Below are 20,087 nucleotides of genomic sequence, written 5' to 3'. Positions count from 1 at the left end.
TATAATGAGTCAAAAAAAAAAGATTTGACTTCATTGCTCAATGGTTTCTTCAAGACATGGAATTTTTATCTCACTTATGTTTTCTTTCTACTTGATTGCAAATAACATCTGTTAATGGTCATACCTTTCTTTTTTTATATGAATAGACACAACTGACACTGATAGTGAAAACTTAACTCCATTTCTTCAATCCATATTCCCAACTGCATTATTGGTAGGATGAGCTCTTAACTAATATATGCTCTTTAAGAGAAGGAGAACCTAGTCAAAAAAAGGTCTGTCATAACTTTAGTCTTACCTAACCTTTATAGTTGTTGAATATAATAATTTTGGGGGCTCCTGGTGGCTCAGTCAATTGAGTATCCGACTTGGTTTCGGCTCTGCACTCAGCAGGGAGTCTGCTTGGGAGTCTCTCTCCCTCTGCCCTTTTCTTACCCCTTCTAAATTAATAAAATCTTAAAAAGTATACATATATATATGTATTATAATTTTGGATAATCTCTCTAGGCCTGTAAAAATTAAGTTCCCCCAGAATTACCTTGAAATCTCTCCCCATCCCTTTCCAAAATGCCAGTCAGCACTGCTCAGGAGCCACCTACTTCAGAACTCAAATGAGGTCCTGCCAGCCTCATTTCCACATACCCTAACACCCAAATTTAAAGGGGAGCCCTGCCATTGGAATGGAGTATCATTATAAAGCACTAGGGAAAACACGTAGAGCGTTTAGGACACAAACTCTTGTCAGCAGGAGTTCACACAAGAGTTAATGATGGAGAGTTCTCTGAGAGCCAAGTCCTGTATACATCTAACAAGGCTTAGCATCAAATTGTGTGCCTAGGGCGCCTGGGTGGCTCAGTTGGTTGAGCGACTGCCTTCGGCCCAGGTCATGATCCTGGAGTCCCGGGAGGCTCAGTTGGTTGAGCGACTGCCTTCGGCTCAGGTCATGATCCTGGAGTCCCTGGATCGAGTCCTGCATCGGGCTCCCTGCTCGGCGGGGAGTCTGCTTCTCCCTCGGATCCTCCCCCTCTCATGCTCTCTATCTCATTCTCTCTCTCAAATAAATAAATAAATAAATAAATCTTAAAAAAAAAAATTGTGTGCCTAACATGAAACAATTTCTTCATAAAATGCTGAATTGTCAAAGTCTGTCAACTTTGGGGTTTATGAGTAAGAGGAGCAGTTTTCAGTTTCTGGTATTGACTTAACATATCCAGCTTCAAAAAACATAAAGAATGGGGCGCCTGGGTGGCTCAGTTGGTTAAGCGACTGCCTTCGGCTCAGGGCATGATCCTGGAGTCCCGGGATCGAGTCCCGCATCGGGCTCCCTGCTCGGCGGGGGGTCTGCTTCTCCCTCTGACCCTCCCCCCTCTCATGCTCTCTGTCTCTCATTCTCTCTCTCAAATAAATAAATTAATTTAAAAAAAAAAAACATAAAGAATGGCTCTGAGTAACACGATGATGCACTTCTACCCCCGGCAGACGAGTCTCTGATTGTCACAGGTTGCACTTTGGCCATCAGTTCACACAGAATCTTTAAAACATTGGCCCTGAAAAAAAAAAAACGAATATGCTGACCAAGCGCACCGAAGCCTACCACACAGTTCCTGTTCCTACTGTCAAAATGATTATCAAAACCCACAAACTGATTATTTCTCAAGTTTCGTCCTTGGGCCTATCAAAAGGAGCCCCGGGGGTGTTGAATGCTTTACTTGCTCCCAGTTAAAGATTTTTCCCTCCCAACATGAGACTGACGTCTGTCGAACGCAATGCAAGGGCAACTCCCTGGCCAAAGATGTAAAAGAATTTAAATCCAGGAAATATTTACAAGCCCGGAGTGAATACATGCTGTATTAACTGATGGCATCATTACTTAGGGAGCTGAGCAAGGACGGAAGAATGGGAACCTCCTCAAAGGCTCTCACACGGTGGTCCCCGGGAGTCCCAGGGGGCCTTGGCCTCTGGGAGGCTCCCAAGAAAAGTAAAGGCGCAGAGGAGTGCCATGAACTTTGACCCCAGCGCAGCACAAACAACGCCGACCGCACCCCAGGCGGGCCCGCGGGGTAACTGAAGTTGCAGGGTCTTCCGCGTCTGAGGAAAGCCCGCCCCCCCCGCCCCGCCCACCGCCAACTCCGCCCCGCCCACCGCCAACTCCGCCAATCCTCAGGCGCCATCGACCGCTCGGCTTCCCAGGCACCTCCAATCAAGTACCTATATCCGGCCCCATGCCTGTGCCCCGCGGTCAGGGGAGGTCAGTAGAGAGCCTATAGGAGCCGGGCTGGGGGCGTGGTCGGCGGCAGGGGGCGGGCGAACTGAGACCGCGGGGCGGAGCGCGCTCGGCGCAGTCGGGTGCGATTGGCCACCCCTGGCAGGAGCCGCACCTCGGACAGCAGCAGCCGCGGCCGCGGGAGGGTCCTTGTGGCGCCCGGCGGTGACGGCGGCGGAGTCCTGCGTGAGAGTGGGACCCGACACCGAGACCGCGGACGGAGGCTCCGCGTGGCCGGACGCGACACTCAGCGACCCGACCCCGGGATCCTCCGGGGGACAAGCGGCAGAAGAGCGACTCGGGAACAAGTGTGGGAGAGGAAGCGGCGGCGGCGACGCCGGGCCCGGGGGTGGTGACAGCAGGTCTGAGGTGAGAGCGCCGGGGCGCGGGACGGTGACAGAGTGAGCCGAGGCAAGAGGACCCTGGGCGGAGTGAGGTCGCGGAGGACTCGAGTGACGGGAGTCCGGGAGCGGGTTTGTCCCGACTGGGGAAAGAAGACCCCGAGAGGGGCCGGGATAGCGGGTCTGAGCGGGAACCTGGAGAGGGCTTGGGACAGCGGGTCTAGGGAGAGTCCCCGAGAGGGCTTGGGACAGCGAGTGTGAAGGGAGAAGACCCCGAGAGGGCTTGGGACAGCGAGTGTGAAGGGAGAAGACCCCGAGAGGGCTTGGGACAGCGGGTCTACGGAGAGTCCCCGAGAGGGCTTGGGTCAGAGGGTACGAAGGGAGGGGACCTCGAGAGGGGCCGGGACAGCGGGTCTGAAGAGAGGGGACCCCGAGAGGGCTTGGGACAGCAGGTCTACGGAGAGTCCCCGAGAGGGCTTGGGTCAGAGGGTACGAAGGGAGGGGACCTCGAGAGGGGCCGGGACAGCGGGTCTGAAGAGAGGGGACCCCGAGAGGGCTTGGGACAGCAGGTCTGATTGGGGAACCTCCCAAGAGGAGCCGGGACAGAGGATTTAGGGGAAGTCCCCGAGAGGGTTGGGGACAGCAGGTCTGAAGGAAGGGGACCCCGAGAGGACTTGGGACAGCAGGCCTGCTGGGAGGACCCCCCCGAGAGGGGTCGGGACAACAGGTGTGAGGGGGACCCGGAGACGGGTTTCGGAGCGCGCGAGTGGACGTGGAAGGGGGGAGCCAGCCTGGGTCGGGGTCGCTGCGCCGGGCGAGTCCGGACTGCCGGCAACGCACAGCGAGGGGAGGCGTGCTGCTCGCTCCTAGGGTCTGCAGTCAGCCGCTCTCCCCAAAGGTGGTGTGTGCGATAGGGGACAGCCCGAGCCCCCGTGACCCTGTGGGTGACTCCGTGGAGCAGGGATTATGTAATGAAACCTCTCCTAAGCAGAACGCAAGGGCCGGAGGGTCTGGCAGAAGCGCAGAGATCTTGGCGAGAGCGAGAGACCGGCTGCCCGACCTCTCTCCTCACTGGCCCCCTGGCTTCTGATGTGTTTCTCCGAGTTTGGCATGGATGCCTTGAAAGTGAGGGGCTTCCTGATATTAATACCTTAACGAGGACGTGAGAAGTTGGAGAGGGCTTCTCCAAGCCACCACAGGCCCGTTGAAAGGGAAAGGGATCCTTTTGGAGACCCATGTTTTGGATTAATTGGGATGGTGATGGTGACAGACCCTGTATTTTTCATTTCAGCTCAGGGAGCTGAGAAAGGTTTCAAGATTTGGCAGCACTTTGGTATTCATGCTTACAATGCAGATTCAAAGGAGCTATACACTAAGTTTGTTTAACTTTGATGTGTTGGAGATAGTTGGGAGGTCAAACTAAATGTTGGAAGGAGGTATTGGAGTGGCTAAACTGACAGCACTTTCCAATTAGATTTCTCATCCTAAAAGCTACCAGGACTGAGCTTTAGGCGTGATTCCAGGACAAGCTAAGGAGAGAGATGAGCCTATTTAAACCAGACACTGTGTCCTCGTAGGAGGCAAGTGTGTGTCTATTAAAATGCTGAAACAGGGCACCTGGGTGGCTCAGTTGGTTAAGCGACTGCCTTTGGCTCAGGTCATGATCCTGGAGTCCCTGGATCAAGTCCCACATCAGGCTCCCTGCTCGGCAGGGAGCCTGCTTCTCCCTCTGACCCTCCCGACCCTCTCCCCTCTCATGTGCTCTCTCTCTCAGTCTCTCTCTCTCAAATAAATAAATAAATAAATCTTTAAAAAAAAAAATGCTGAAACAAATAGTGGAAAGCTGGAGGGGGTGGGAATTGGGGGGTAGCCTCCTACTCTGATGGATGTGAAAATTAAATTAATGACCAGGCTAGTCGTTCACAGTACTTAGGATACTGCCCTGCCTACCTTTCAAATGTTCTCTTGAATGCACATGCTTTGTTAACAGTTGGACCCAGCAGTTTCTGCATTTGAATTTTTTAACCTTTTTCTCTGTGTGTTGCTCCTCCTCACCCCTTCTCTTCGCAACTAGTTTCTTTTTTAGAGGAGCAGACTTAGAAAATGATGGTTTGGGAAAAATAAGGGGGAATGTCATTATCATTTCACAGTTACTTAGGTATCTTCTTTGTTTCTGGTTTAGAATATGTCTTTTTAGAAGCTTTTGCCCTTGTATAGTAATGGGCAGCTTCAACGAAGGGGAAGAAAGAAATGCTGCTTTATTTTCCGAAGACATAATGGAGAAAGCTTACATAGAACTGCCTATTTAAATCAAAGACAAACATTTTTAAAGTCATTTTCATCAGGGTGATAGTAAGTAGAGGACATGTGTCATTTGGGGATTTTATTTGATATTACCTGAAACAGAGCAGTTCCTATATGACTTCAGAGAGTGTGGAGCTGCATCTGGTTATGAAAACCCCACCAACTAGAAGTCCTCCCCTAAGAAAGGGAGATAAGAAGAGCAACAACAGGGGGCACCTGGGTGGCTCAGTCGTTAAGCGTCTGCCTTCGGCTCAGGTCATGATCCCAGGGTCCTGGGATCGAGTCCCGCATCGGGCTCCCTGCTCGGCGGGAAGCCTGCTTCTCCCTCTCCCACTCCCCCTGCTTGTGTTCCCTCTCTCGCTGTGTCTCTCTCTGTCAAATAAATAAAATCTTTAAAAAAAAAAAAAAAAAAAAGCAACAACAGCAAATACAAATTTAAAATACGACACTATAATTTATTTAAGATGTATTAAGTATGATTTTTTATGCTAAATTTATTTTTCCAGAACTCTAGGTCAAATTCAAGTAAAAACTAAAGTCAGTTAATTCAAGAGGTTATTTACAAAGGGTATATATTCATTATGTAGTGCACATAACTTTTGAAATGGTCTGTGGAAGGTTTGGGAATCTCAGTACCAGTAATTCTACAAAGTAATAGAAATGTTTGAGCAGATAAGCTCTTTGATCATACTTGTTAGCTCATTTCTGACTGGTACAAATGGTAGTTTCTTAAGACAAAACATAAATTTTAATTCCTTATAAGAAAAGAAAGTGTTCTAATACTCCCCGGAGTGGTGACGAAAGCAGTCATTTCAACCACATTACGTTATGGTATTGATCCAGAGATGATGAAGGGAGATTCATTGTAATAGAATTTTCAGTGATAGGAGGGGCCTATAGTGACTTTTTATTCCTTGGGGTGATGAGTGGGCGGGTAAGAGGGTAGGAATTGTGTGGGAATTTATTTTCATTTGTTTCACAAAATAAAAGTACACCATGAGAAACTATAAGTATGTGAAGACATTTTGCCTGTGCTAATTTAAACTATTTCTTTTCAATTAAAAAAATATACTGAAAAGAAATTAAGAAGGCGCTTTCCGCTTCTATATAAATGGTTATAGCAACAACAGAATGCAAGTCCTTTTGGTTTGGAGTTCTTAAACTGTACTTACTCTTGGTTTAGTGGGTACAAATACTACCCTGTAAGTACAATAACCCATTTTGCCCGTTCTTTACCACTTGAGTCATATACAGTCAAACCATTGTCATCTCAGAGTATACCTTGATATCTAATTTGGTTTAATGTTTAAGCCACTCTGAATAAAAGTTCTCTTTGCTTGCCAGTGTGCATATTTGTTGGTTTCAGTAGTATAGAAGAATGAATGAAACCTATTGGTACTTTTATTTTAGAGCCTCCATTAAAAGGCTCTTTCTTTCATAATCTTTTCCTCCAGCCTTTGTTTCTTCCCTCCCCCCAAAAGAAAATAGACTGACAGACAGACAGAAAGCTTCCACCCAAAAGTGTTTTGTGACTCTCCTAGGGGAAGACTGCTTTTCAGTCTTCAATGAGATTCAGTGAGCTCATCTTCATTGATTCTTTCAACCAGTGAAGACAGTTTTGAATTAGTTCTGAGTTGTGAGATATTGTACAATTGCAGTTCAGCATAGGGAGTTTAGATTGTGATTATTTAGCTTTATCATCCATTTAATTGGTTGCTTTGTTATTTATGAAGATTGGTTAAAAGTTTGTTACTGTTTCTAAAACGCAAACTGAGTAAAAAAAAGAACAACAAAAGGAAAAACATAAGTGGCATCTATCAGTCTGGCTGTCCTTATAGATTAGATATATTGAGTTTATGGGCCAAAATGTTATCTAACTCATTTCTAAACTACACGCATCAAATTAAAAACAACAACTTTTTAGAATTTTTAGGATAACCAGCAGGAATTAAATTGATCATTCTAGCTATATGTTATTAATTTTACCTAAATATTTTATGAATCAACCTAATGTGTTTTTTCTCTGTCTAACTTGAGATTTGTTAGAGACATTGAATCTAAATTATTTCCATTTTACAACAGAATGACTTAGGGGTCAGTTTCTTGATTTGTTAACACAGATCAGCCTCCTAACCATTGTCAGCTATCCCATGCATACACGATTTTCATCCCCAAAGTGAGTGAGAAAGAGATTTTGCCTTGGAAAAGACACTTTATACCCAGGAAAACCTACTCCCATTAAACAAAGAGGTGTAGCCCATGTGGCTGTAGGTACCAACACTGAGAATTTACGTGCTGGTGTCTAGGCTTTGGGGCCCTTCCACTTAACTCTAGCCTCAGTGAAATGATGGATAGCAAATTCAACCCCACAATGTACATTTTGTTACACTTAATATTTTAGTTAATTATCAAAGTGCAAATTGGAAGACCTCAGTTTTACTTCCATCCACTATTTCTGATGGACAAATGGGATAACCCTTTATCTCCAGGACAAACTAGGACTCTGGGCACTATATATTTATTTTTATATGTTTCAGCTCTGTCTAATGACAGAGGCTTATGTCCACAACAATCAAGGCTTATGACAATTCAAATAGATATTATTTACCCATTACAATAGATGGCACTAATCAAGGCAGAATGCTCTCTTACATAAATAACCTAATTAGTCTTGGCAGTAGACACACAGAATCGTAGATTGTGGCCAATTTTCCATTCTGTTGTGAACATTAGCCTTTACTTTTTGAAGAGTGTGTGCGTGAACACACAAGTATTTCCAGAAACCACATATAGTTTTTAAATGATCTAGGTCAAGAATTAGTAGCAGAGATACAAAATTACAATATTATGCTTCATGTACCTTTATGTTTCTATTGTCTCTTGTGTAAAATTCCTCTTCTGTCATTGTATACCAGTTCCTTGTTTGCATGTGTTTGTTGGTATTTTACTATTCTGTGAGCACTTCAAGGCAGAGCTGGGTAGTATTCATCTTTGCATTCCCCATGGTAAGTTCAGTACCAGGCACAAAGTATGAAGATGCTCCATAAATGTGAATTGAATGAGCGAATGAATTAATGATGAGCAAGTAAGTAGATGCTACTTACGTTCATACTTTGTTTCTTATACACCAAAAGAGACAGGGATTCAGTTAGAGGGAATGTTAGCATTATTCATCTGTCATATAAGAAACAGCATGATACATTGGAAGGAAAAAGGACCTTACACTCAGAGAGACCTATGCATCTACTTTGGCTTTGTCATTATGCCAACTAGCTTACCCTGGGTAAATTACTGAAGTCTTAAAGCCCTCAATTCTCTCATCCATCAAATAAGAATACATACCTCACAGGATTCTTACAAGGAATAAATGAAGCAGTTTATGTAAAGCACCGAGCACAGTGACAAGCACATGGAAGTGTTTAATAAATCGTAGCTGCTTATTATTTTAAATCATTTGAAACAATTTTTATTGTTTTTGCTGTATTCCCAGTATCTAATCAGTTTCTAAATCCCATGGCTCCTGACTCCAAAAAGAATAATTAATAGATTCACATATAGGGAAATTGAGACAGTGAGGGTAAGTGACTTCCCAAGGTCAGACAATGGTAAATTTGACCCCTGTGACCTAGATCTGGCTTTTCAACTCACTACACTTTCCACTTCATTCCTCTCAATGGTCCAAGAAGGAGCTAACAAGGGCCTTAATAAAGTGCTAGGGAAGGACTACTGTGATGATCTTCCAGTCTCCTTTTTCATACTTCCTATATACATTGTTTCTGTCTTACTCTCCCTAAAGTACAGCTCTGATTTTGTCACTCACATGTTCAAAACTTTAATAATTCCCCATGGCCTACAGAATTCAGTACAGATTTATCAAACTGTTTTTAGGTTCCTAATGCTCCATAATCTGTGTGTGTGTGTGCGCGTGTGCATATATTATCCTGTGCCCCAACCAGACCAGCCTACTTACTGGCTGAGTACTTACTGATTTGCCATCTTCAGGTCTTTGTTCCTGCCATGTCTTTTCCCTAGAATGCCTTCTCTTTTTTTTTTTTAGATTTTATTTATTTACTTGGGAGAGAGAGCAGAGGGAGAGGGAGAAGCAGGCTCCCCACTGAGCAGGAAGCCTGACAGGGGGCACAATGCCAGGACCCTGGGATCATGACCTGAACTGAAGGCAGACGCTTAACCTACTGAGACACCCAGGCGCCCTTCCCTAAAATGCCTTCTGTTTCTCCTTTTTCTGACCTACCTCTCATGCCATCTTCCATGAGGCCTTTTCTGATCATCCTCCTTGCTTCTCTTTCTCTTGAATTCCTTAAGTACTTTGTATGTTTTCTTATTACATTAATATTCTCTCTGATTTTACATTATACAGTTTGCACTTATCTTTCCTAAATATCCATCTTCTTGATTTTAAAAGGACAGTGTCATACACATCTAACCAAGTACCTTGCACCTAAGGGTATCTGCTCAATAAAAATTTGTTGAATTGTATTAAATTTAAATACTTAATTTAGGTTCAAAAATAATATTTAAATATAATTATTGCTGCCACGGAAGATAAGAGAGATAATTCTTAAGTGAAAAATTCACTTCTGACCCTGGCAGTTGGTAAATTCAATGCCAATGCTAGCAAGTATTTGGAAACTTGTATGTTCATATTTGGCCTGATAATATTCCCTAAAGTAAGTTTTGACTCTGAGTGTTTGGGATTTGTTATTTTTGTTTTCTTAGGTAATGTTTTTATCTGTAAGGAATGGGTTCTAACTTCAGGTCTTTGGAAGTTTCCAAACTTTCTCTCAGTATTAGCAAAAAATAAAATATTCCCTTTCATTTGCAACAGAAGGTGGTTGTTCACTTGAGTCAGAGGTAGAGTCTGGGAGAGATCTAATACTCTGCTCTTCCAGAGCAAATTCCTTACTTCGTGATGCAAACAATTTGCAACTGTGAACAGGTAAACTTATTGTTATTCCTTCCATATAGTATTTTTCTCCACAGTGCTTAGTACCTTCTGACATACCAAATATTTTATCTTATATTTCTATACTAGAATGTAGACTATGAAAGCAGAGATTTTGTTTTATTCATTGCTGTATCCCAACCCATAAAACAGTGCCTACCATGTAGTAGGTGCTCAATAAACACTTATTGAATGACTAAGTAGATCAATTTGTGTTTGGGGATTCCTCCAGTTTGTTGGCTTTTAAAAAGAAGGTTTTGTTATTTTAAGCATAGGAAGTAAAATCCTAAGGAAGTGTTTAGCTTGGAAGACTAGAGTTTATCTGTGTATTTTACTCTTTCTGGGTTTTACATTTGTCTTTGAGCTGCCTTGAACTTACTATATTTTTTGTTTTATTGATTATAAACAAAAGCTGTTCCTGCCACCAAACCATATATCCGAGATGATTGTGTCTCAATCTGGCTAAAACCTAAGAAAACTGTGTTCATTGTAGCAAAACTTAATAGAAGCTTGCTGGCATAGCTCTTAGGCATTAAAGGCTAATAAGACCAAAATTTTAATAAAATTCAATACAGGGACATTATCCCATTAAAAGCATTTCACTTGTTTTTCTTAGATGGTAATATTAACCCTGAAAATTGGTCAGATCAAGCTTCTGATATTAATTTGGGGTTATCAGTTTTCTGCATGTACAAGTAATTGGGTTTGAAATGTGTTTTAAGCCTGAATTAAAAAGAACTTAGTCACTGGTGACTCATGGTAAGAAGTTTTTCCTTTTCCCTGCTGGAACATATGCGATTGCCGCCATCCTGGCTTTTTTGAAACATTGAAAACATAAAGAATCCTGCTTTTATGTACTATGTTCTGGCAAAGCTCTTTTAGGTTTAAAGTGGTGGCCTTAATTACAATGTTTTTTCGTAATGAGCACTACCTTTGACTTTCCAAATTTCCATACTATTTTTTTTAGTCACTGCCTTTATGGAAGTTTTCTCATCATTATGTGAAATTGTCAAAAGTCTACTAGATCTTGTGTGAATGACCACAAGGACTTTGTCTTGTTCATTACTGTATTCCTGGTGCCTGGAACAGTGCTTTGTACAGAGGGAGCAATTTACATATTCGTTGAGTGAAGTCGCATACATTCTAAATAACAGTGCATCTTAACAAAAATAATGCAAGTCTGTTGAAATAAATTTTCTCCAGCCCAGTTGAATTAGGTAATTGTCAATTCACAATCAGGCTAGTTTGGGAGGCTCTTGAATTAGCCCAAGGTAGTTCTACCCTAATAGTTCTTAGCATTGGTTGTGCCAACCTGCAATCTCCTTTAGTGGTTCACTAAAGGAAGAGTAAATCGGCAACACCCAAAGGCACTTGCACCTGTGGGAACCAATGGGCGTCCTAACAGGAAATACTTTCAGCTTGCAATACCCATAGTAATGTGCAGCGCCCAGGTCACGCTGTTTTATCTGCAGTTCCGTATTAGGATTGTACAACGTTTCTTCAAGATATATATATATATATATATATGTTTAAAAGAGAATGAACTTTAAATTTGAGAATTAAAATGTGAACGGTTATTTCCATTTTCTTCATTATCAAGGAATTGGTGAGTTGTCCTCCTTTAAGTTCTTTCTTTACCTTCTAATGTTGTGTGCCCTGAAACCTTACTCCAGCACACAGGGAGAGGGGGAATGGAGGGTACATAAGTGTCAAATAATTACAACTTAAACTGATATTATCAATAGTAATAAGCAGTTGTGATCTTTACATTACACATGAACGGTAGCTATCGATAGAGTTTCATAGATTTGTTTAGCTCGACCAAGTTTTCCTCTTTTGTAGGGACTGGGGGAAAAAATTCAGTAAAAGTTTTTAGAAAGTTCTTTCCAAAATGTCAAACTGTAGACCTGTATACCTTAATGTAATGCTGTTAACGTTAACTCTCTGACCAGGAAGTACCCTCTTGAAACCTCATTTATAAAACTGTGTCTATAATAACTTCCTTCCTCGGTATGAAGGTGCTGATAGCGTGGTGTTGTTCCTACAACTTAAGCTGAGCTCTGTTTTCTCTTTCCTAATGAACAAGAAGCAGTTTTTTTTAAAGAAAGTCATCTCTGGAGCAATCTTACTTATTGCTGAAGCTAAATAAAGAATTTTTAAAGTCTTTAGTATGTTGGATTGCAGATGTAGGACATGCGTTTGAGAAGATCTAGTGTGAGTAAGCTTGGTATTTTGTTTTACACTTAGCATTTTATTATAAATATGGTTTGTGTCTAAACATTGCTAATAACTTTGTTGAGTTTCATGTGAATATTTATGGCCTTAGCTCAAAGTACAGCTGAGAGTAATCAACCTCAAAAATCACTGGATTCCTCTGCTCTATTTATTTTAGTTTGTAGTTTGAGACTACACAAATAAATATTAGTGAGAACTTTTTTCAGAAATTGTTTGATTTTTTTTTTCCTTTTTTTCTGGATAAGTAAGGTAAATACTGAGCTGCAAATAAAACATGAAAACCTTGTCAGAAGAATCCTTTAAACAAAAATTTTAGATATACTGAAGGCTATTTTTATTAAATGGATGCAGTTTGTGCTTATGATTGATATTCCTGTAAAACAGTATTTCAGAATGAAGCTACTCAAAATGGCACGCTATTCATCCTAGAGATCTTAAAAAATATCAAGGCCATGTCCTATTTTTCTTCTTTTCTAGCATGGGAAAATAGGATAGAAATCAGCAATTTCTGAAATGTAATGCCAAATTTAGAGACAGAAAAGTCAGAAGATTTGATCATGTTTATCTTGTTTTGTAATTTTTTTGTTTTGTTTTAGTACATAAGGTTAGTTACTTATTAAAGTATAAAAATATCTTAGCCATGAGGTAATTTATGACACTACTCTAGTCCATAAAATGAAATTAGATGAAGTAGGAAAGTAAATAATTTGTTTAAAGGCTCATGATTTGTATGTTGAAAAATTAATGCAAAGTATTTTATTAGCCAAGAAAGCTGCCTTAATAGTTTCTTTACCAATTTCACTAGGCTCTTAGAACAAGGTTGAAATGAAATGTGTATAATCCTGACTTCCAAACTCCTAATACTGCACATGTTAGAGGTGTAAATTAAAGTCTTGCCATTGTACATAGGATGCATTTTCATTCAAGAAGCATTGCAGTGGATATTAGTGATTTGGGGACTCTATGCTTCTGATATATAAAAAAAAAATTAAAGCTTTCAAGTAATCTTTGAAATGTGATGTCATAGTGTGCTTTTTAAGATTTATGAATATTAAACACTTAAAAGTACAAATTATGTTAATTTCAGTTTTCATAGATAGGGAGGCCTTTTATGATTGTTCTGTCGGCACTCCACAAGTATCCCAATCATAGCTGGGATGGTGGTGGGGCAGAGGAAGTAGGTGGTGGGCCCTCACAGTAGTGACAGATTATTGCAGATTATATGGCTGCCTGCCAAAAGGCCACTAATTGGAAAAGTGGAAGTTACTGCATCCTATTAATTTGTACATATTTATTTGTAACCATTTATAACTGTTTGCTGGTTTCACACACAGATGACAAGTTTTAAACTTCTGATCCACTTGTCATGTGCTTAATGTTCTGTTCTTTAGTTTACCTTGGTCATATTCCTTGCATACTCTGCAAAGATCACACTGACCATTTTGTGGAAGACCGTGTGTTAGCAGAAAAAAGGGGACGGGTGCACAGAACTTTAAACCGTAACTGCTTTACTTTCTAGCTAAAAGTGTTACAGAGTTAATATGTAAAGTGTCCCATCATATTTAGGCAATTTCCATAAAATACTAATAAAAATAATCATGTCTTGTGGAGGAGATTGTAGTTCTCAACTCTATCGGTTCAGTTTGAAATTCCTGCTGTTTCAACATACAAGGAAGCTTTGTAGAGGAAATATGACATCTCTGCCCAGATGCGTAAAGAGGGAATTACAGTGGAGAGTTATTTTTAGAGGTGTCTTCTTATGAATATATTTTATGTACTGAGAAGTATCTCTCAAAGTTTAGTTTCTGTTTCAGGGTCACTGGCAGAAGTTAAATAGGTTGCTCAGGTCACTGGATATTCTATTAAGAAATACTTTTAAAAGCATTTTGAGGGCGCCTGGGTGGCTCAGCTCGTTGGGTGACTGCCTTCGGCTCAGGTCATGATCCTGGAGTCCCGGGATCGAGTCCCACGTCGGGCTCCCTGCTCAGCAGGGAGTCTGCCTCTCTCTCTGACCCTCCCCCCTCTCATGCTCTCTCTCTCATTCTCTCTCTCAAATAAATAAATAAAATCTTAAAAAAAAAAAAAGCATTTTGATGTCACCAACAACCAGCCTAGTTAGTCTTGACCTGACTGATCTCAGTGATAACATTTGTCAAAAATATAACCAAATTGAGAAGATATTGAGATGCTATCAGTACCAACAAATAGTAATATAAGTGTCCTACTAAAAGAGGGGACAATTAACTTCCATTTCATAGCAGTGTCCCACTCTCCTTCAGGAATAGAGTGCACTGTTCTCAGTATAAGGAAAGGTGAGTCAGGGAATCTGTCCATTTGTATCACTGACAGTTCTTAGATGTTCTTCCCTAACTCTTGTACACAGTGAGTAACATGTCCAGGTTCCTTTTACCTGTTACTTTTGGCTCGGTCACATATGTTTGAGGTTGGCAGTGTAATCTAATAATTAACAAGAGCATATCAGATGAATACGTCTGCCATTTACAGCTCACCAGCTTTGTGCCCTTATACAAATCCCTGAACTCTTGAAGCCTTGGTTTCTTCAACTGTATAATGGACACAATCATAGTACCTACTTTATGGATTATTGTGAGGATCAAGTAAGATTATGTATGAAAGGCACAAGTTTGGCTGCACCTTGTAAAGAAAGAGCTCAGTGAGTGATAGTAGATATGGTTATTTTTGCTGTTTTTGGACATTTCAGTTCTTATTCACAGTTCTACCAGAAAATGATCATGGGAAGAAATATAAAACAATACATGCAATCATGTATAGATAATAGAATCAGACTTACTAGAGTAGGAGTATTTAAAAGTACCATGGGAGCACGTGAATGAAATCTATAGGTCTTATTTATGCCACTCCTCTTACCACGTCATATACTTCCTATCCTAAGGGGCGAGGGGAAGCAGGGGAAGACTTGACTGTAGATAAGTGATTATTAATATAAAAAGTTAGTTAATGTGTCAAATTGAGCTTTAGTAACATTTTGTTGCTGTTTTTCACATCAGAAAATTTCCTCCCAATTTGATATAGCACAGCCTAGGAAAGCAACATGGCCAAGTGTTAATTTCTTAAGTCACTTTCTCAACAGTTCGTTTTCTTCTGACTGGCTCACTATCTGATAAAATTAAGACTATGTCTCAAGATTTTAGATCAGCCCTAAAAAAGTTGGGTTTTTTTAGGGATGTTGTTCTGGTTTGGTTTGGCTTTATTGGGGTAGAACCACCCAATAAAGAACATACATTTGAGTATAAAGAAGAGTGTTTTCTGTTTTCACCATCTTAGTGTCGGGGTTTGATATCCTGTAATGGGTCAGTTAACTTTGTTTATAGGTTGAAAAACAACTAATTTTTACATAAGCAGATTTTCATGGGGCCCTGTTAACAAAGCAGATGTGAAATCTGGGGGCACCTGCAGTAAATTCACCAAAGAAAGCAATGAAACTACTTATAGGGTATTTGAAAAACATTTAAGCTTTGTGAATATATTTTTACTGTTGGAAATTTCCAGGTCTTAATCTGTAGTATAAGCCCTTTACCTGGTAGCAGCCTTTGCATTAGTCTGTGTCTCATTCTCGTTTCTGATACCCCCTAGTTTTACAGTCTCAAATGCCCAGCAGTTTGCCGCTAGAATACACTGTATCTCTGTGCATCTGTCTTACTCAGACCCTTATGGCCTCATTCCTGGATTACCACAGTTGCCTTCCTTCATTTCTGTCTGTTTCTTTCCAGCTCTTCCTGATTAACCTTCTTTAAATGCTACTCCTCCCCTTTTCAGAAAGCTTCACTGGTTCCATGTTTCCACCACATTAAATCTAACCTCTTCTGCCTGACTTTCAAGGTCCTTTCTAATCTGTCCCACACTACTCATCCAGCTTCATTTCCTATGTTCTTTGGCCTTTTCTTTCTGCTCTACTGAGGTCAGTCAGTCTCTACCACACGCCATACTTGTTTAAGTCTGCGCCTCCTGTACTCTATCTCCTTCATTCAAAAAACCCTCCTCCCTCGGGCGGGGGGTGGGGGGGGATGCCTGAGTAGCTCAGTTGGTTAAGTGTCCAGCTCTTGATTTCGGCTTAGATCATGATCTCAGGGTCCTGAGATTGTGCCCAGGGTTGGGCTTTGCACTGGGTTTGGAGCCTGCTTAAGAGTCTCTCTCTGTCACTATCCCCCACCCCACAAAAAAAGCCCTCCTCCCTTCTCTCTGCCTATTCAAAATTTATCTTTTCTTCAAGATCCTGTGTAAAGTTTACTTCCTGTTTGAAGTAAAATCAATTTTGCTGCAAAATCCCAGATTTTTAAATGAACAAACCAGTGAACAAAAATGTGCATAGTATCTTAAATCATCCAGTTTTATCTACATTAATGATGTAAACATTTTGAGTACAAGGACCATATCTTACACTTCAATCTTCCACAGTTCATGGCAGAATGCTGAGGTATCTGACCTTGATTTGAAGGAAAAGAAAAGAAAGTAAATCTATTTCATCCTGCCTATCTAAAGTCAAGTTAACAATCCTAGTAATATTGAAGAGACCTGAATGTTTCTCCAATTTACGTCAGGTCTGTCACCTCATTTACAGAAAAATGGGAGGTAAATGAAGACAATTTTGTAACTGATTATAGATTGACATGTTTGCTTCTCTTTATGAAAAACTATGTACATGTGTGTGTATCTATATGGATATTCATATATATATGTGTGTGAGTTTGTTTCCTTTATTAAGGAATGAGATAGCCAACTGCTCTCAGAGAAGTTTAGTTTTGATATCACAACTTTCTATCCTGTCACTATAAATTAAATGTGATCAATAAATTTTATGTAATCGAGAAGTATTCTTATCCAATTCTTTAAGTAATGTGAGTGTAAGTGCCTACTGTGTATAATGTTAGGCTCTGTGAAGGATATTGAAGTTAATCACATATCCCTTCCCTCAAAAAACCGTTAAGGTATTCTATTAGGGAAAACAAAATATATACTCAAAAGGTTAAACATAAGAATACTTGTTACTTCAAGTGGATGCCTATTGTTTTAATTTTCAATCAGTTTCCTGTCTTTTGAAATGATACCTGCCTTCTTGTATTGATGCCAAAGAGCGTATAGGACAAACAATTGAAAAAAAAAAATTAAGAAAACTCCCCATCATAATTTTTCCAGTTTTACTGAGGTATAATTGACCTATAACATTCTATTAGTCCAAGGTGTACAGCATAATGATTTATGTATATATTGTGAAATGATCACCACAATAAATTTAGTTGACATCAGTCACCTCAATACTTTTTCCATTGTGATGAGAATTTTTAAGATTTACTCAGCATCTTTCAAATATACAATTCAATGTTGTTAACTATTATCACCATGCTGTACATTACATCCCCAGAACTTATAACTGTGAGTTTTTACCTTTTGACCACCTTCACTCATTTCCCCCCGCTCTCTACCCCCTGCCTCGGGCAACCACCAGTCTGTCCTCTGTATCTATGAGTTCAGTTTTTTTTTAGATTTCACATATAAGTGAAATCATACTGTATTTTTTTCTCTGACTTATTTCAGTTAGCATATTGCCCTAAAGGTTCATCCATGTTGTCACAAATAGCTGGATTTCATTCTTTTCTATGGCTGAATAATAATCCATTGTATACAGATACTACATTTTCTTTATCCATTCATTCATTGATGAACACTTAGATTATTTCTGTGTCTTGGCTATTATAAATAAACCTGCAATGAACATGGGAGTGCAGATACCTTTTCAAGATAGTGATTTCATTTCCTTTGGATATATATCCAGAAGTGGAATTGCTGGATCATATGGTAGCTCTATTGTTAATCTTTTGAGGAACCTCCATGTTTTCCATAGGAGCTGCACCAAATTACATTCCCACCCTTTTTTTTCTTTTTAATGTATGCATTCCTTTGTACTGATGCTACAGAGCATAAAGGACACCCAAATGAAAACTTCTAAAATACAAAATGTTTTACATTCATGAAAGTGGATATTTGGAAATGTCTGGTTAATGCTTTAGATTTTTCTGTTAAGGCTTGGTTTTAGATACCACCTTTCATTGCAAAGATTAAGGTTAAATAACTCTGTAAAGTGTTGTACTTTTAGTGCCCACAGAATAACTGCTCTAAGTCCAAGATGCCATTCATATATAACAGGAAAAGCTGGTTAGATAACATGCCAATGATAAAAAGTTGAAATTATGGACTATTCAATACAGTTTAGGATTTTTAAAAAATCATTTTCCAAAATAACAGTAAGGTTTTTCCTTTTTAAGGGCTTTAGAAGTTATGTAATGATTTCACATTATTTCATGAGTCTCACAACTTTGTGAGGCATTATTGTTCTCACTTTATAGATGAGACTATTGAGGATTGAGGCTGAGAGGAGTTAAGTGATGTACTTAAGATCACACAGCTAGTAAGTGGCAGAATTTACTTAAACCCAGATTTGCTGATTTATATTACTAGGGAAAACAAAATATATACTCAAAAGGTTATAAAGAGGTTAGACCTCGGGCGCCTGGGTGGCTCAGTTGGTTAAGCGACTGCCTTCGGCTCAGGTCATGATCCTGGAGTCCCGGGATCGAGTCCCACATCGGGCTCCCTGCTCAGCAGGGGGTCTGCTTCTCCCTCTGCCCTCTTCCCTCTCGTGCTCTCTGTCTCTCATTCTCTCTCTCTCAAATAAGTAAATAAAATCTTTAAAAAAAAAAAAAAGAGGTTAGACCTCTTTTCCTTTAGAGCACAAATCCAAATTGAGTTATTCAGGGAATAAAACTCATACTTTTTCCTGTTTCCAGTTAAGATAAAATTCACATAACATAAAATTTGTCATTTTAAAGTGTACAGTTCAAGTTTTTAGTGTATCCACAATGTAATGCAACCATCATCACTGTCTAATTCCAGAACATTTCCATCACTCCAAAAGAAACCCTGTACCTGTTAGCATCCCATCTCAATTACCCCATCCCTTGGCAACCGCTAACTTTCTGTCTCTATGGATTTGCCCACTCTGGATACTTAATATAAATGGAATCATAAAATATGTGAATTGTTGTCAGACTTCTCCACTTGGCATAATGTTTTCAAGGGTCATCTGTGCCATGGCATGTGTCAGTGCTTCATTTTTATGGATGACCAATACTCCATTAAGTTGATAGATCACAGTGTATTCATTCATCAGTTGATGGACATTTGAGTTGTTTCCACTTTTTGTCTATTATGAATAATGCTACAGTGAACATTCATATGCAAGTTTTTGTGTGAGTATATGTTTTCAATTCTCTTGGATATATACCTAGGGGTAGAATTTCTTATAATTATTTCTGTAAAATAATTCACATGGAAGTGCTTCGAAATTATTTCTTTTGAGTCCTTCCTTCACAACTGTCTCAGACATATATACACACAAAATTGCTTATTTAGCTAATTAGTCTCCCACATCTGTTCTTCAGAAGTAGGGCAGAGGCAAACTTTAGCTCAGATGCTGAATAAGAAGTCTCTAATTCTAAGTGAATGTAATCTGAATTCAACACTGCCTGGTACATTCAAGATACTGTGGAGTATGGTATCTCTTCTATTACTAGTCATATTCAATTAATGGAATCAAGAAATGTCCATGTTCTTTCAAAGTAAGGCAGAATGGCATCAATGCCCCAAGAAGTGAAGTACTTTCTATGCATGAGGAAGGAAGAGATTACTTCTGCACTAGGGAGTTGGGGTAACTTGGAGATAGAACTGGAGCAGAGTCTTGAACACTGGATAGTTTTCCAGCAGGTGTGCTGGGGCATAATCTGTGTATTTTTTGGCCTAGTTCAGACATTGTGAACAAAATATAGGAGACCTAGGGACAGTGGCAAACCAAAGGCCCTTGAATCCTATACAAAGAGGTTTGAACTTTGAACAGTAGGTAGTGGGGAGCCATTTAAGGTGCTTGAATAGAAGAGACTGATGCAAT

At 40.2% G+C, this 20,087-nt stretch overlaps 1 protein-coding gene across 4 annotated transcripts in view; it reads left to right on the top strand.

Annotated features, from left to right (window-relative positions):
• The first annotated feature begins 2,354 nt into the window (after window positions 1–2,354).
• The window catches only part of TAOK3 (TAO kinase 3), a 192,069-nt gene continuing 174,336 nt past the window's right edge, over window positions 2,355–20,087 (top strand). For all 4 annotated transcript variants that reach the window (XR_008507082.2, XR_010407425.1, XR_010407424.1 and 1 more), the window contains exon 1: window positions 2,355–2,632. The gene's annotated coding sequence lies outside the window, so the exon portion shown is untranslated. The remainder of the gene's footprint in view (window positions 2,633–20,087) is intronic.

Source organism: Mirounga angustirostris, unplaced genomic scaffold (assembly GCF_029215605.1).
Source record: "Mirounga angustirostris isolate CCGP_5_RB_7025 unplaced genomic scaffold, mMirAng1.0.hap1 SCAF_14, whole genome shotgun sequence".
NCBI lineage: Eukaryota > Metazoa > Chordata > Mammalia > Carnivora > Phocidae > Mirounga > Mirounga angustirostris.
This window is presented reverse-complemented; position numbering and strand designations above follow the sequence as displayed.